Source organism: Pseudochaenichthys georgianus, unplaced genomic scaffold, assembly GCF_902827115.2.
Source record: "Pseudochaenichthys georgianus unplaced genomic scaffold, fPseGeo1.2 scaffold_151_arrow_ctg1, whole genome shotgun sequence".
NCBI lineage: Eukaryota > Metazoa > Chordata > Actinopteri > Perciformes > Channichthyidae > Pseudochaenichthys > Pseudochaenichthys georgianus.
In genome coordinates, this window is record NW_027262359.1 from 555,303 (window position 1) to 572,608 (window position 17,306).

General features: G+C 44.2%; 2 pseudogenes; one reads left to right on the forward strand and one right to left on the reverse strand.

Moving 5' to 3' along the window:
- The window catches only part of LOC117441148 (zinc finger protein 208-like), a 447,659-nt pseudogene that overhangs the window by 186,379 nt on the left and 243,974 nt on the right, over positions 1-17,306 (reverse strand).
- LOC117441147 (zinc finger protein 721-like) overlaps positions 1-17,306 on the forward strand; it is a 424,075-nt pseudogene that overhangs the window by 95,600 nt on the left and 311,169 nt on the right.

The window sequence follows — 17,306 nt, forward strand, 5'->3', positions numbered from 1 at the left end:
CATGGGACCTTATTTCGAAAAAATTATTTATTGAAGTCAATGGAGAGACAAAGATTATCTTTTGATCCCATTTGAATTGTGCCACGAATTACACATATGATGTTTGTCAATTTAAAAGATAATTTTGCAAGTCAAAAATAAATAAAATGTGTCGGAAAATGTGAACACATTTGTTTGTGTGAAACGCTCAATGAACTACATCTCTGGTCTCGCAGAGAACAACACACATCACCAAGATGGCCGTCACTACTGTCTTGTCAACAAAAGGATTGACTACCCTCACTATCACCACAATGAAACAACGTCCAGAAGAATGTCATGCAAAGCTGTCTGCCTTCCTTTGATTCTCTCTGAAACTGCCTGGTCTATTTAATGTTTAATGTCAACCATTTCTGCAGATAGCATGAAGTAGAACAGATCGCAGATGCTAATGTAGCGTTAGCATTTCTCCCCATGCTTAAATTGTGTATTATAGAATGATCACACCGGTGACAGTACTCTTCAAAGGGTTCACGAAATATGACTACTACTCTTACTGTTTAACATGTTGGGTTACTTCATGTTACTTCATATTAAGGCTAATAAAAATGACAAGCTTGTAATGCTAGCTAGCTACTAGCTAACTTGATCCAGCCACTCCTGGTCCTTTCATCAGACGGGAAGCGAAAGAATGAGCAAGACCCATTGCTGGTATGATAACAACCTGGTACTAAGCACACAGGCATCTTGTTAAAGTTATCTTATCTTAGAATCTATCTATATGGCGCTGATCTTAGCTATCTCTTAGTGGAGGAAAACAATTGTGACATCACTTACGCGACTCTGGGATTAGTAGTCTTTGTAGTTGCATTTTTCATAGTCTTATATTTCAACAGTTTTACTACAAATGTGACTTTTTTAATGGAAATTATTTTTTAAGATTGACAAACATCATATGTGTAATTCATGGCACAATTCAAACGGGATCGAAAGATAAGTTTTCTCTCCATTGACTACAATACATTATTTTTCTGAAATAAGGTCCCATGGAGCGGAAGTAGATGGGTGACTTCGCCACTCTATAGATGGGAATTGTTTATTGTAAACTGTGAAAAAAACTAAATATGCTTTGCGGCTCCACTATGGTCCTACACTCTTAAAACCACTATGGTTTTTCTCCTGTGTGAATACGGTGATGTGTATTGAGATTACTTGATGTAGTGAACGTTTTCCCACACTCTTCACACCAGTACGGTTTTTCTCCAGTGTGAATACGGTGATGTGATTTGAGAGCACCTGATGTAGTGAAAGTTGTCCCACACTCTTCACACTGTAAGGTTTTTCTCCAGTATGAATACGGTGATGTGATTTGAGATCACCTGATGTAGTGAAAGTTGTCCCACACTCTTCACACTGTAAGGTTTTTCTCCAGTATGAATACGGTGATGTGATTTGAGAGCACTTGATGTAGTGAAAGTTGTCCCACACTCTTCACAGCTGTATGGTTTTTCTCCTGTGTGAATATGTTTATGTGTTTTGAGATGACTTGATTGAGTGAACATTTTCCCACACTCTTCACAGCTGTACGGTTTTCCTCCTGTGTGAACATGCAGGTGGCGGTTTAAATTTCCAGATGTTGTAAAGGATTTGTCACATTGCTGACAGCTGTGACGTCTTTCTTTTCCTTTCAGTTTCTAGAACAGACGGACAGAGAAAGAGAGAAAGTCAATCTAAAAAGCATAAATACACAAGTTAACACAATAAAAAACTCACTTAAAGTGGACCTATCATGCTATATTTGAACAATATATTGTAGGGCCATACCTATATAAAGTATATAAATATAGTATTTTTTTCAAAATACCAAAAAGATCCTGCATTTTAGCCACGCTGATTCTGTGAGCTGCAGCTGACCACGCCCCCCTGCAGCTGACCATGCCCCCTGCAGGAGAGGGGAGTGTGCTCTGAGATCAGCTGCTGGGCCGCAGCTGGGTGAAGAGGGGGAGAAAAAGAGATCTCCGTCCACCGTGTTTTATTCTTATAGAAGTAAGAAGAGAAGTAATGGGGCAGAAACCCTCCTTTTTACGCAGCGGTCCAGACATAGACATCAAACGGCAACTCATATTCAGTGTGCAGTTCCTTTGGCATTAGGGCAGGGATATCCAGATACTTCCCAAGGTTTGACATAATGAATTGTGCTACTTTTAAAGCAAGCAACGATGTTTTCAAATCTGTAATCAGAAGCTCCTCAAAAACACTATCGAAGCAGTTCCTGCCGTTGCTACGTTAGTTCAAACGGTAACAAAGGGCTACTTTTCTTAGCGGATTCATATCAATTTAAATTTATACAACTATTTTTTAATCAATAAAATAATTTAAAAGCATTTCAATTCATATTGGGAGTCATGTCGTTACTTTGTTGAGAATGTGGCCGTGTAATAAGCGGGATAATGTGCACATTTCATAATGTGCCTTTATGCCGATCTAGATCCCTCCGCTTCGCGTCGGGCTCCTGATCAGCCTGCCAGTGTTCTTTTCCCCATAATAACCGCGTCACTGCACATTATCCCTTACATATGATTATATAGAGTCATTATTCATTTGTTTTAAAGCAGGAGGCGCAAACGCTTGCCTCGGGGAGGGAGAAAAAAGCCACAGCGGAGAATAAACAGAAGGGCAACCATGGCAACCATGCAAGGGAAGTCTTCTTCGTTGCTTTTGTGGCAGACTACAGCGCAACTTACAGGCCTGGCATATGTACTACAGCGTCGCCAGCGCTTTCGAGCGGCAATGGTACATATGCCAGGCCAGTAAGTGGCCCAACCTCTCATTCCGCTGATAGGTGGAGAATTGACCAATAGCCGTAGCGTTAGGTGCTTCGTTGTTGGAGTTTTACCCCAGTGGACGGAGGGTCGCCTCCCTATGCTTCGGGTTATGGGGGGGAAAACTCTGACTGTTGTGTGTGCGTAGGCACCCACAGCAGTTCAGAGTATTCGGCCTTCTTGGAGACCCTGGAAAGAGTCCTGTATGGGGCTCCTGAAGGGGACTCCTTAGTCTTGCTGGGAGACTTCAACGCACATGTGGGCAATGATGGAGACACTTGGAGGGGCGTGATTGGGAGGAACGGCCCCCCTGATCTGAACCGGAGTGGTGGTTTGTTACTGGACTTCTGTGCTAGTCATGGATTGGCCATAACAAACACCATGTTCGAACATAAGGATGCTCATAAGTGTACGTGGTACCAGAGCACCCTAGGCAGAAGGTCCATGATCGATTTCGTTATCGTATCATCGGACCTGAGGCCGTATGTTTTGGACACTCGGGTAAAGAGAGGGGCGGAGTTGTCAACTGATCACCATCTGGTGGTGAGTTGGGTCGAGTGGCGGGGGAACCTCTGGGATAGACCACTGGTAAGCCCAAACGTGTATGTTCGGGTGAACTGGGAACAGTCTTGGAGGAGGCCCAAGTTCAGGAGGCCTTCAGACTCACACCTCCGGTCGGAGCTTTTCGGGTCATTCCTGGGAGGGTTGGGGACATAGACCAGATGGGTCGGTGTTTCAAAGCCTCTATTGCCGAAGCCGCGGGCGGGGAGCTGTGGTCTCAAGGTCCTAGGTGCCATCAAGGGGCGGTAGCCTCGAACCTCCTGGTGGACACAGGTGGTCAGGAGAAGCCGTCCGACTGAAGAAGGAGGCCTTCCAGGGGATTTGTTATCCCGGGGGACTCCCGAGGCAGTTGCAAGGTAGCCGGACAGGCCCGAAGGGCAGCAGCCTCATCCGTGGCCGAGCAAAGCAGCGGGTGTGGGAGAGTTTGGAGAAGACATGGAGAAGGACTTTCGGGCGGCACCAAAGTTGTTCTGGAAAAACTGTCCGACACCTCAGGAGGGGGAAGCAGGGAACCATCCAAGCTGTGTACAGTAGGATGGGACGTTGTTGACCTCAACTGATGGAGTGTTTGGGACGTTGGAAGGAACACTTTGCAGGAACTCCTGACCCGACAACTCCGCCCTCTATGTTAGAGGCAGAGCTGGAGTATGACGGGGGATCAACACCAATCTCCCGGGGGGAGGTCACTGAGGTCGTCAAACAACTCCACAGTGGCAAAGCCCCGGGGGTGGATGAATCCGCCCGGAAATGCTGAAGGCTCTGGGGTGTTGAGGGACTGTCATGGTTGACACGTCTCATCAACGTTGCGTGGAAGTCGGAAACAGTACCGAAGGAGTGGCAGACCGGGGTGGTGGTCCCCCTTTTCAAAAAGGGGGATCAGAGGGGTGTGTGCCAATTACAGAGGCATCACACTACTCAGCCTCCCCGGGAAAGTTTACTCCAAGGTACTTGAAAGGAGGGTCAGGCCGATTGTCGAACCTCAGATTGAGGAGGAACAATGCGGATTCCGTCCTGGTCGTGGAACGACGGATCAGCTTTTTACTCTCGCAAGGATCCTGGAGGGGGCCTGGGAATACGCTTTATCCGGTCTACAATGTGTTTTTGTAGACTTGGAGAAGGCGTATGACCGGGTTCCCAGGGAGTTACTCTGTGGGAGGTGCTGCGGGAGTATGGGGTGAGGGGGTCTCTACTCAGGGCCACCCAATCTCTGTACTCCCAAAGCGAGAGCTGTGTCCGGGTCCTCGGCAGTAAGTCGGACCCATTTCCGGTGAGGGTTGGCCTCCGCCAGGGCTGCGCTTTGTCACCAATCCTGTTTGTAATATACTGGATCGGATTTCGAGGCGTAGTCGTGGGGGGGGGGGGGGTCTGCAGTTCGGTGGACTAAGGATTGCACCACTGCTTTTGCAGATGATGTGGTTCTGATGGCTTCATCGGTCTGCGACCTTCAGCACTCACTGGATCGGTTCGCAACCGAGTGTGAAGCGGCTGGGATGAGGATCAGCACCTCCAAATCTGAGGCCATGGTTCTCAGCAGGAAACCGATGGACTGTCCACTCCAAGTAGGGAATGAGTCCTTACCCCAAGTGAAGGAGTTCAAGTATCTCGGGGTCTTGTTCTCGAGTGAGGGAACAATGGAGCGTGAGATGGGCCGGAGAATCGGAGCAGCGGGAGCGGTATTGCAGTCGCTTTACCGCACCGTTGTGACGAAAAGGGAGCTGAGCCAGAAGGCAAAGCTCTCTGTCTACCGGGCCATTTTCGTTCCTACCCTCACCTATGGTCATGAAGGATGGGTCATGACCGAAAGAACGAGATCGCGGATGCAAGCGGCCGAGATGGGTTTCCTCCGCCGGGTGGCTGGTGTCTCCCTTAGAGATAAGGTGAGAAGTTCGGTCATCAGGGAGGGACTCGGGAGTTGAGCCGCTCCTCCTTCGCGTCGAAAGAAGCCAGTTGAGGTGGTTCGGGCCACCTAGTTAGGATGCCACCTGGGCGCCTCCCTAGGGAGGTGTTCCAGGCACGTCCAGCTGGGAAGAGACCAAGGGGTAGACCTAGGACCAGGTGGAGGGATTATATCTCTTCGCTGGCCTGGGAGCGCCTTGGGATCCCCCAGTCAGAGCTGGTTGATGTCGCCAGGGAAAAGAAAGTTTGGGGCTCTCTGCTGGAACTGCTACCCCCCGCGACCCGACCACGGATAAGCGGGAGAAGATGGATGGATGGATGTTTAGTTTAGCTGTGTTTTTTACAGCCTCCTTTTCTTTAGTTAGTACCACTTTGACAGTGAGGGTTTTAGTTACTATTTAGTGTATCTATTTCTTTGTATGTAAACAGGCTCCCTTTTTAGAGTCCTCCCTTGTTTGGTTGTTTATGTAAACTTGCGCCCTTGTGGCCACTTTGTTTTGTTTTCAGGCTGCCTGCCTGCCATTTTGTTTCACCCTGGTATAATAAAGCCATTTATAATTATTACCAATTCCAATCTGGTGTATGTTGCTCTCCTCTTCCCCTAGTCGGGACGTAACAAACTGTTTGGTTCATACATGTGAATTTTTTGAATAAACTCCACTGTAGGAAGTGACCATTATCCAGTGCTTCCTAAAATGAATAATAATGTATATATGCAGGAAGGAGGTGTGATAAACCAGGTGGTGCTTTGCTAAGGCTGATTGGGGGAAATGTAGGATATGGTGTGAGGAGTCGGTACACCTGCTAACATCAGAGGGAAGCATAGAGGTCATTACAAGCCACATAACGCAACATATCCTATAGAAGGCAGATATGTTAGGAAGGTAACTTGCAGCAGTACATAGTGGGGAGCATCTCAGTGATATCCATAGGCAGCAAAAACAGCAGTTACTAGCAGAGAATGAAAAGGTGAAGGAGAAGAGACAGGATAATAGGTCAGCTCTGGATGTGGAATTAGTAAGAGTGAGTAATGACGTGGGGAAAACATTGAAAATGAAAGAGATAATGGCAATAGTGTACTTTGACATTGAAAGGGCATATGACTCTGTGTGGAGGAGGGGCTACTGATCACATGGAGGAGAATGGGTATTGGAGGGAGAATGTTCAATTGGGTAAGGGCCTTTTGAACAGACAGGACATTTAGAGGAAAGGTTGGAGCAGATATTTCCAGTTATTTAGAAATAGAAAACGGTATTCCCCAAGGGAGTGCAGTCAGTCCAATATTATTAACATCATGATTAATGACATGTTGACATGCTTAGACTCATGCATCCAATGGGCTCTACACGCAGATGATGGGGCTCTGTGGATGAGGGGAAGACGTGCCCCATACGTAATGGAGAAGCTAGAGAGATTTAAAAAGTGGAGAGGTGGTCATATAACTGGATTCAAAATGTCAGAAAGCAAGTCATGCTACATGGTATTTACAAACAAACGCAAGATTGATGGCCAACAGCTAACACTCTATGATCGTCCAATGGCAAAGGTGAATGAGTTCAAATACCTAGGACTGTGGTCTGATAGCAAACACACATGGGAAATGCATATTAATCAAGTGGAAACAAAATACTAGAAAGTATTAAATGTATTGCGAGCTGTAGCTGGATGCAACTGGGGCGCAGACAAACAAGCATTATTAGACATTTACAGATCAATGATGAGGTCCACAACAGACTATGGTTGTATAGCGTTTGGAGCAGCAGCAACAACATCACTTACAAATGGATAGACTACAATATAAAGCATTGAGGTGTGTATTGGAGCGATAAGTCAACTATTAGCTTATCGCGACAGGCCTATGCACACAATGAAACAGTGGAACATGTGTTTGGCTTTCATTAGTGAATGAAACTGTGAGCCCTTTATAGTCTGTGTCCAATATTGTGTATTTGTATATATTGTATATATATCCTATATATATGCTAAGGTCCCGCTGCTGACACGATAGCAGTCATTTAGGGCGCATATGTGTAATTAAATATCAAAATCTCACTCCAGCCAGGTACCCACGTTTAGCAACCCTGGTTAGCTTCAGAGCTAGCAGTCTGTATTTGTAAACAAAGACAGGATGAGCTGGAAATGAAACAAACAATACATAGAAACTGGTTAAATGTTTCTGATGGAAGGAAACGACCTCTTCTCTCTTTGAATGTGGTTTATACCTTTCAGGTAACAGCAACAGTTAAAGCCTTACAATGAACCGTTTGGCTTAGCTACATATCAGAGATACATATCGTTCTTGTAATACTCTTTGTTTGTCTGGATTATATCTCATTTGCATTAACAGTAATATATGTATAAAGTCTACTAAATGAATGCAACATATATGATACTCTACATAGAAACTACTCCGTGTATGTCACAGTTTACACTTCACCCTTTCTAAACACTGAATGAAATAGGTTTTTGATGCTTATACATTCAAATAAACGACCCGTTTAAACTTTTAACGAGGTGTATACATTTCAGATAACTGTCAACAGTTAACGGTACACAAATAAACAGTTTTTCATGGTTGGAAAGTAAATAAAGTTAATTTACTCAAATACAGATTGCAGGTAGTTGTATTAGCTGAAGTATTTTCCTTTGATGTCACTTTATACTACTCCTTCATTACATACCAGATATAAAGATGTACTTTTAATAAGATGAGAGACGAGTTACACATCATGTGAAACTAAAACTGGTATATCTACATATATATAATCAATGAGTAAATGTGTCTTTCAGACGCCCCTTGATTACATGATGGTTATTAAGTCATCTCAATATATTTCTGTTTTCTTTCTGCCGATTCTCTGTCATTAAGGTGAGAGTTATCACGATGCCGGGGAAAAACGGGACCAGTTCAAACAGAGAGACCAGGTGTTCGCCAAGACGAAGAGATTCCCCCACTGGCCTGCCAGGACACACACACACACAACAAATACCTGCGTACAGATGTGTATTCCTAGCTAACGTGATATAGCCTACTGTGTGTTCAGGTGTGTGGAAAGTATTTACAGGTAGAAATTGTATTTCTCACGGGGATATTCACAAGCAACCAACTCCCATGCACTCTGAATGTGCATTAGCAGACCCACTGTTGGTATGACATGAAAGAGCTTCCTCTCAGACTCCCTTTTCCTTTCTGTTTCAGCGAGTCTGCAGCTGCAGTGTGATAAGAAGCAGATCACGGCTCCCCTCGGGTCAGAATTCCTGCTCTCCTCCAGCTATGAGAACCAGCTGCTCAGCAACAAGTACTGGTGCCGAGGAGAGTCCAGGTGGACACCAGGTACCCTGAAAGACTGGATTTCGTACCTTTTCCGAAGCCCAAAAGAAAACTCGATAAATGCAAGCGGTGGATTATGGTGTGTCATCGACCACATACACTACTGAATGTGAAGACAATTACTAAGGACACTTATGTTTACTCAAACGTAAGGTCAATTCATAAAGACATAATATTTGACGGCATGTATTAGAAACGTAGACCAAACTATTAGTTTTCCAACGATTGACTTTGACTGCCAACTAGCTAGCGTATATCCAGCCCAGCTAGCTAATGTTAGCTGCCAACTTGTTAGCCAGCTAACTAGCTACAGTGTTATCAACATCAACGTTTGCTGTCTGACTTTTCGTCCTCGCTAGTTAGCTGGTGTTTTTAGCTAACTTTTGCTAACTGTCTTTTCACCTCAAAGCACTTCAGAGATGGGAAGCCAACTCTGGAATATCCAGATCCCATCCGGGCTCTCGTGTGTGCTGCTCCGAAAAGACACAGACTCTCACCCAAAAAAAGGTAACGTTACAGTCAGCCAGGTGCATAACAGTGAAAATGATGACCAACAAGGACAGTTATAGTTATAGATTTAATGTAGTGACCACCACTGCTAACATTCAACATCATATTATCATTTGAACTCCCCCCGCGGCCATTGTCAACAGTCATTCACGGTCGGCTTTGTTTGTCCGAGTTTTCAAAGGGGGCGTGACTTAGAGATAGGTCTATTGGATTACTTCACAACCGACACCATCATCCCGGATCAGCTGGACAACACGCCACAATCAACTGGAGATTGTCACCACCTGCGCTCATCAAGACGGTGAAAGGAGAGGCCGAGAGCCAAGGCTGGGAAAGCGGCCGGGTATGAGCAGCATTCAAACTGGATTGTATATTGGAATCGTAAGCTGCATTGGACAATGGCTTGGATTTAATGCTGCAATAATGTCAGCTGTTTGAAACAGCGTGCTGTCGGCAGACGGACAGCCAGAAAACGAAACCTCAAGGAACAGTGAACATTATGCCTGTCAATTCTGACGTTACGTCAACAGATGGCGCTGTTGGGATGGGATCTGTAATGGAAAAAAGGATTACCCAACACAAGGCCAATAGAGAGGCGAAGTCCCTCCCCTTCCGGTGGAGCTCCATGGGACCTTATTTCGAAAAAATTATTTATTGAAGTCAATGGAGAGACAAAGATTATCTTTTGATCCCATTTGAATTGTGCCACGAATTACACATATGATGTTTGTCAATTTAAAAGATAATTTTGCAAGTCAAAAATAAATAAAATGTGTCGGAAAACTGTGAACACATTTGTTTGTGTGAAACGCTCAATGAACTACATCTCTGGTCTCGCAGAGAACAACACACATCACCAAGATGGCCGTCACTACTGTCTTGTCAACAAAAGGATTGACTACCCTCACTATCACCACAATGAAACACGTCCAGAAGAATGTCATGCAAAGCTGTCTGCCTTCCTTTGATTCTCTCTGAACTGCCTGGTCTATTTAATGTTTAATGTCAACCATTTCTGCAGATAGCATGAAGTAGAACAGATCGCAGATGCTAATGTAGCGTTAGCATTTCTACCCCATGCTTAAATTGTGTATTATAGAATGATCACACCGGTGACAGTACTCTTCAAAGGGTTCACGAAATATGACTACTACTCTTACTGTTTAACATGTTGGGTTACTTCATGTTACTTCATATTAAGGCTAATAAAAATGACAAGCTTGTAATGCTAGCTACTAGCTAACTTGATCCAGCCACTCCTGGTCCTTTCATCAGACGGGAAGCGAAAGAATGAGCAAGACCCATTGCTGGTATGATAACAACCTGGTACTAAGCACACAGGCATCTTGTTAAAGTTATCTTATCTTAGAATCTATCTATATGGCGCTGATCTTAGCTATCTCTTAGTGGAGGAAAACAATTGTGACATCACTTACGCGACTCTGGGATTAGTAGTCTTTGTAGTTGCATATTTTTCATAGTCTTATATTTCAACAGTTTTACTACAAATTGTGACTTTCTTTTAAAATGGAAATTATTTTTTAAGATTGACAAACATCATATGTGTAATTCATGGCACAATTCAAACGGGATCGAAAGATAAGTTTTCTCTCTCCATTGACTACAATACATTATTTTTCTGAAATAAGGTCCCATGGAGCGGAAGTAGATGGGCGTGACTTCGCCACTCTATAGATGGGAATTATTTATTGTAAACTGTGAAAAAAACTAAATATGCTTGATTGCGGCTCCACTATGGTTTTTCTCCTACACTCTTAAAACCACTATGGTTTTTCTCCTGTGTGAATACGGTGATGTGTATTGAGATTACTTGATGTAGTGAACGTTTTCCCACACTCTTCACACCAGTACGGTTTTTCTCCAGTGTGAATACGGTGATGTGATTTGAGAGCACCTGATGTAGTGAAAGTTGTCCCACACTCTTCACAACTGTAAGGTTTTTCTCCAGTATGAATAAGGTGATGTGATTTGAGATCACCTGATGTAGTGAAAGTTGTCCCACACTCTTCACAGCTGTAAGGTTTTTCTCCAGTATGAATACGGTGATGTGATTTGAGAGCACTTGATGTAGTGAAAGTTTTCCCACACTCTTCACAGCTGTAAGGTTTTTCTCCAGTATGAATACGTTTATGTGATTTGAGATGACTTGATTGAGTGAAAGTTGTCCCACACTCTTCACAGCTGTACGGTTTTTCTCCTGTGTGAATATGCAGGTGGCGCTTTAAAGTTCCAGATGTTGTGAAGGATTTGTCACATTGCTGACAGCTGTGACATCTCTCTCTTCCTTTCAGTTTCTAGAACAGACGGACAGAGAAAGAGAGAAAGTCAATCTAAAAAGCATAAATACACAAGTTAACACAATAAAAACTCACTTAAAGTGGACCTATCATGCTATATTTGAACAATATATTGTAGGGCCATACCTATATAAAGTATATAAATATAGTATTTTTTTCAAAATACCAAAAAGATCCTGCATTTTAGCCACGCTGATTCTGTGAGCTGCAGCTGACCACGCCCCCCTGCAGCTGACCATGCCCCCTGCAGGAGAGGGGAGTGTGCTCTGAGATCAGCTGCTGGGCCGCAGCTGGGTGAAGAGGGGGAGAAAAAGAGATCTCCGTCCACCGTGTTTTATTCTTATAGAAGTAAGAAGAGAAGTAATGGGGCAGAAACCCTCCTTTTTACGCAGCGGTCCAGACATAGACATCAAACGGCAACTCATATTCAGTGTGCAGTTCCTTTGGCATTAGGGCAGGGATATCCAGATACTTCCCAAGGTTTGACATAATGAATTGTGCTACTTTTAAAGCAAGCAACGATGTTTTCAAATCTGTAATCAAGAAGCTCCTCAAAAACACTATCGAAGCAGTTCCTGCCGTTGCTACGTTAGTTCAAACGGTAACAAAGGGCTACTTTTCTTAGCGGATTCATATCAATTTAAATTTATACAACTATTTTTTTAATCAATAAAATAATTTAAAAGCATTTCAATTCATATTGGGAGTCATGTCGTTACTTTGTTGAGAATGTGGCCGTGTAATAAGCGGGATAATGTGCACATTTCATAATGTGCCTTTATGCCGATCTAGATCCCTCCGCTTCGCGTCGGGCTCCTGATCAGCCTGCCAGTGTTCTTTTCCCCATAATAACCGCGTCACTGCACATTATCCCTTACATATGATTATATAGAGTCATTATTCATTTGTTTTAAAGCAGGAGGCGCAAACGCTTGCCTCGGGGAGGGAGAAAAAGAGCCACAGCGGAGAATAAACAGAAGGGCAACCATGGCAACCATGCAAGGGAAGTCTTCTTCGTTGCTTTTGTGGCAGACTACAGCGCAACTTACAGGCCTGGCATATGTACTACAGCGTCGCCAGCGCTTTCGAGCGGCAATGGTACATATGCCAGGCCAGTAAGTGGCCCAACCTCTCATTCCGCTGATAGGTGGAGAATTGACCAATAGCCGTAGCGCCACTTTACTGACGTCAGTAAAGTGTTCAAATCTGGATCAGTCTGTATCAGATCCATTGCAGCCCCTTTTTTAGAGATTTGGGTATGGAGGAAAATAGAGAGGGTTGTGTTATCTGACACTTGGTGAGTTCCCTGGAACACCGGGGACACATATTCATGTATAAAAGACATACGAAAGTGCATTTTGAATGATAGGTTCCCTTTAATATAAACCTTGAGTTAACAAAATGCTACTTATCAACTGTTTGTGTTTATTATATTTGATACAGTAATACAGCAATATTCTAACCAAAGTATATACCAGAGGTGGGGGACTCGAGTCACATGACTTGACTCGAGTCAAATGAGTTGACTTGCCTATTTTTTGACTTGAGACTTGCTTGACTAACATTGATAAAAGACTAGACTTGACTTTGACTTGGTATTCATGACTTGAGACTTACAGTGCGTCCACACTACAGCTCCAAAAATAGCTTGGAGCTGGGCGTGTCTGGAGCTTGGGGATTTTATTCAAGCAACACGGCCAACAACCAATCACATGAATCTCCCGCCCCCGACATACCAAGCAAAAACCCCCGGGGATTTTATGCGAGCAATATATATATAAACTCCCCAAACAGGCGAAAACCTACCAGTTTCCCCCACTGTCTCTGCCACCTCCCTCCATGCCTGGTTCCTCCGGTTTGTATCCCGGTAGGTGAAGAGGGTCTGGTCATACAAAACCGGGTGATTCGCTATGGCGATAGTTAGTTTCTCCTCCGACTTTTTTTGAAATATAGAAATGAACGGCGGGATATCTCTCCCAGCTTAGACGCGGTTTGATTGGCTACGGCTTCAGCTGTCAGATTTTGGGAAACGGGATTTGATTGGCTGGCGCTGGCTACTCCGGCGTCTCAGGCGACAGAAGTTGAACATTGTTCACTGGAGACGCCTGAGACGGACCGCTCTGCTACCCACAATTCAGTTCGGCGAAAAAGCGCGGCTACGTGACGTCACCCCATTGAAAGTGAATGGGCAGATTGGAGCAGATTGGAGCTGTCGACGCTGTAGTGTAGACGGGCCGTTAGGCTTGAGACAGATGACTCGAAAGGACTTTACTTTTTAAAATAAAATATTTGCATTTGTATTGTATGAAGCCCCTAGAGGGCAATGAAAGAAAAAAAAGAGAGAGAAAGTATCTCGTTCGCAGGAGAAAGTAGGAAGTGGAGCGCATAGGAGACAGCCGTTTCATTGCAGACTGTTATGTTTATGTGGGGAAATACATACATTATTTGAGATATATTTAGAACTCGGACTTCGTTTTAGGGACATTTCGGCCAGGGGTGTAGAGTTATTTGTTCAAGCACCGGATCGGCAAAACAGGAGAGTCTGTGAACCAGTCTGCCTTGACCTATGTATTCATGTCTGTGACTCTCACAGTATCTGCTGCCCACAGCTGCTTTATAGAAGAAAAACCTCCTTCACTTCATGAAATCTCTGCAGCACCAGGAGGCAGTAACGTGCAACTCAGCAGAATCTGAGAAGAGCAGCACCAGCTGTGCCTTCACTGTGTCTACCTTCATTATAACAGCTAACGAGACACACACACACACACACACACACACACACACACACACACACACACACACACACACACACACACACACACACACACACACACACACACACACACACACACACACACACACACACACACACACACACACACACACACACACACACACACACACACACACACCCTATTACCTGTTTTATGATTTCAGAGCCCCACTCTCCATTGTTGTTAATGTTGAAAATCAAACTCTAGTTTCATAACCACTATCTTTTAACTGATTTAAACTGGGGTTATTCATCAGGATTTCGTAGGACTTCACTTGCTTGACTCTCACCCCAGTAACTTGAGACTTGCACATGTATGACTTACTCCCACCTCTGGTATACAGGAGACAGAGGGAGACGGCATCCTGTCACTGCGAGTCTCAGTATGCTACGTTCCTCTTGGGTTTTGTTTTTTTGGTCTAATTATTGTCTAAACTTTGTTGTGTCTGTATGAAACGTCATTTTGAGTGACCATGCTTTTGATCCTGTGGATTACATTTGCCTTCTGCAGACCATGTCTGGCCATTCAACTTTCCAAGACACACCTGAGTGACAGCACAAACAGGTATGGCGAGGAGCCCCGGCCTCTGCGCTGCTACAGCCGCGAGGCTATGCTAGAGCTACAATGCGATCGGCCTCCTACGAATACACCAAGCCATCTGTGCTCTTTGTTATTGGATGAAATCCCTCGGGAGCCGCTTAGAAACAACAGGAAAAAGAGACGAGGAAGGAGGGGAGGCGTTCAGAATATGGTGGAGATTCAGCCGGCCACCACTTCCATCCATCATTTTCACAAACTTGCGCTCATTGAGCAACAACGTGGACACACTAAGGACATACACAAGGTACTGTCATGAATTTCTCTAGGCCTCTTTATTATGTTTCACGGAAAGTTGGCTACAATCTACGATGCCTGAATCTCTCTTTGAAGTACCCGGACTCACCCTTGTTCGAGCAGACAGGGATGCGAACTCGGGGAAAACCAGAGGAGGCGGTATTTGTGAGCTCTAAGGCCACTGGAATCACTGTATAAACAAGCACTCAAAACGTCAATCACCATCTAGCAAAGGGACTATCGATGAAAACTAGCCTTTTGGCTAATTGAGTACTTTTACATGTTTTTAATATGTTGATTAATGTCCCTTGTTTTAAATAAATCAATTCAATGGACTGAATCAGCATGTGACGGAGCCCACGCACAATAAGGGGCACACTCTGGACTTAATGATCTCAAAGGGTCTGAATATCTCTGAGGTTGTGGTGACTGATGTTGCGCTCTCTGTTCATTCCTTTGAGAGCTCCATTTCTGTTCACACAAATGTTCAAAAAGAGGTAACCACAAAGCGATATTTAACTGAAAACACTAGGGAAATGTTTACTCAGGATGTTTCTTCCGCACTTGCCCCTGCTAACATCTCAGTAAATGAGCTAGTAGATCATTTTAATTCAAAAATAAAAAATGTTATAGATACCATTGCTCCAACTAAGGTAAAGGAAGTGACTGGCAAGAAAAGATCTCCATGGAGAAAGGCCATGACCGTGAGAACAGCAAAAAGAGTGTCGAAAAGCTGAATGTAGGTGGAGAAAAACAAATCTCCAGGTTCACTTTGAAATCTATAAAGAGAGACTTGGCTTTTATCATTTGGAATTGTAAATTGCACGACAGTCTTTCTTCTCCGACATCATTGCCAAAAACAAAAACAACGCACGTGCCTTGTTTGCTACTGTCGACAGACTAACTAACCCCACAGTGTCAGTAGCCCCCCCATTCAGAAAATCAGACAAGCAGTCAGTGCCTCTGCATCAGGTACAGCAGATGTGTTGTCCCTGTGTCCACCTAAAATCAATTCAAACACCATGACACAGTTCCATCAGATTAATGATAAAAACCTAGAGGACATTATTCAACTTCTGAAATCCTCCTCCTGCTGCCTTGATATTATTCCAACAGGGTTTTTCCAAGGTGTTTTTCCTTGCATGGCCTCAGATCTACTTCACATATACCTCATTCACACTAACGGTGTTTTAGGGCCAGTTCGGAGCTGGAGCTTGAGAATCACCGGGTTTTCCTCTTCACACCGCAGTGGAGCAGCCTCTTAGCTCCGGAATCCGGTTCGTTTCAAGCACCAAAAAATGTCCGGCCAGTGCAAAAGCACTGCATACGTCACGCTTACATCGAGGCGATATCAACTCCTGAACAACAACATAAAGCCAGCGTTTTATCCAGTTTGTACACAACGATGGAGAAACTTAACAAGCAGCAGTGGTCCACTGAAGAGACCAGCTACCTACTGGGAATCTGGTCTTCTGAAGAGGTACAGAGGAAGCAGGAGCACAATCGGCCATTGTTGTTGTTGTCGGTGTCAGCTGTGAGGGGTTTCCGCGCGGTTTGGCTTTATGAAGCAGGCACGCAAACGGTTACGTCATGACGCAAACGATGATGCAATGACGCAGCACCAGTCTGGGCGGTGTGAAAAGAGCCAGAGCTAAACCGAAGAACCGGTTCTGAACCTGAAAAGCTCTAGCACGGAGCTTGAACCAGAGTTGCGTTGGTGTGAATGATTGTGCTGTTATGTTAAATGTTTGTTGTTTGTGTTTCATGTAGTGTCTGGATACTTGTCTGTTGATGTTTGGACATGGAGCTGCTGTGACGCAAGTCAAATTTCAGACTTCATCTGACAAATAAAGTATTATCGTATCGTGAATGAGGTCCTAGTAAACAAGTCTCTTCACTCAGGTGCTTTTCCACAGGCTCTGAAAACTGCAGTCATTAAACCGCTCTTAAAAAAGAATAATCTAGATGCTTCAGTAATGAACAATTACAGGCCCATATCAAATCTCCCATTTCTAGGTTAAATCAATGAAAAAGTAGTTTTTCAACAGTTGAGTAAATTCTTGCATTTAAATAACTGTTTGGAACGCATTTCCACTGCAGGGCCTCGCACGGCTTAGTACGGTATAGTTAGGCCAGGCTCACTTTATGCTGCGTTTCCAATACAGTTTAGGAACTGGGGCAGTAACTATAGTAACTAGGGTTGGAAAATTCCAGGAATTTTCAAAGATGGAAACTTTCCACGGGAATTTATGGGAATTAATGGGAATTTTCTAAATTGAAG